Below are 1,854 nucleotides of genomic sequence, written 5' to 3'. Positions count from 1 at the left end.
TGATAATAATGATGATGACGACGACGACGATGATGATGACGACATTGAAGATTTTTGTAAGTACAACAACGCCATAGACAGCAATCGTCATCACCAACAACAGCAACAACAACATCAACAACAACAGCAACCACATCAACAACAACAGCCTCAACAAGAACGTCAACATAAATCTCTTCTACAACGACGCGAGCAACAAGAACAGGAATTCATGCAACAGCAAGAGTATCTGCAGCAACAACAACAATACCTCAAGCAGCAACAACAACAACATCAGCAGCAGCAGGAGCAGCGGCGACAGCAGCAGCAGCAACAACAACACAATCCACATATACTAGCACTCGACGACTATGATTTCATCACTGATGAAGATGGCGATGTAACTATTTCACTCATTCTTTCACTTTATTACAATTACCAACGCTAATCATAATACCAACGCTAATTATGCTAATTTATTAATTTATTCATTAACAGAAGACCTACATTACGGAGGATCCATTCGACAATTTGCTAAACCTAATTAAGCAGCCCCAATACTTAAGCGTATTCATGCACTATCTATTGTCCAATAGTGATCCAGCCTGCATTGTTAGAAATTATTATTATTATTAATTTATTATTAATTATTATTAATATTATTATTAATTATTAATATAATAATAATTATTAATTATTTCTAGTTGTAGGTGTGGTTTTTTGATAGTAGCATTTCCTTATCACAATCTTCATCATCATCATTTTTGTAACTTTTTCAGTTCCTCTACTTAATCACCTCAATGGTTTTGAACGGCCACAACAACAAAAAGACGCCACCAAAAAAGGAGCAGCAGTTGCAGCAGCTTCATCATCTACTTCCTTCATTGCATTATTCCATATACTGTACATTCGTACAGGAGCGAGCCGTGTGTAGTTGTTATCTGTTGTTGTTGTTGCTACGATTGATACTTCTACTGCTACCACTACTACTTCTACTATAACAACTACATAAACATCATCCACTTCCTTCTTTGCATTCTTCTTTATACTGTATATTCCTCCAGGAGAGAGCTTTATCTTTCTGTTGTTTGTTTTGTTAATGTTGTTGTTGTTGATGTTGTTGTTGTTGTTATACTACTATTACTGCTGCTACTACTACTGCTACTATTTCTGCTTTCAATAAAAATGCCATCAATTTTTGTTGTCTCATGCCGTACGTGTTGTACTCGTTGTTGTTAATGACGTCATCATATAATAATAATAATAATAATAATAATAGTAATAATAATAATAATAATTATAAGTATAATAGTAATAATAATAAATCTTGATTATAATATTATTCATAATTACGATTATTATCATTTCAATTCCGCCATCATTAACAATCACCAGCCTTTAGAAGTGATGCTACCGGAACGAATCACATCAAAGTCAGCCAGTCTAATTAGTAACCACCAAGACAATAATAACAATAATAATAAATCGAAAGCGAAACCAAATAATTTGTCAGCTATTTATGATCTTTTGAGCGAATTGAACGGCGAGGCCTTTTCGGTGGTGGAGGAACAGTTAGCTGAGTTCAGGGCGATTAGGGAATTAGGTGGGTGGGGCCTGTGAATGAATGAAGGAATGAATTAAGGAATGAATGAATGAATGAACGGACGAATGAATACATTGATGGATAGATAGGTGAATAGACGAGCGAAAGATGAAAAATCTATAACAAAAGTAATCACTATTGAATCAACATCAGTTTTTCTACGTACTATCAGTTTTAAAATTATTTATAGCCGGTGTTTTTTCTTTCATTTATTCAGTCATTCATTCATCCATTCATTCGTTCATTCATTCGTCTACCACTTCCTCCTTACT

The sequence above is a fragment of the Helobdella robusta genome (assembly GCF_000326865.2).
Source record: "Helobdella robusta unplaced genomic scaffold HELROscaffold_7, whole genome shotgun sequence".
Classification (NCBI taxonomy): domain Eukaryota; kingdom Metazoa; phylum Annelida; class Clitellata; order Rhynchobdellida; family Glossiphoniidae; genus Helobdella; species Helobdella robusta.
The sequence above is the reverse complement of the archived record's forward strand: the minus strand, read 5'-3'. Positions refer to the sequence as shown.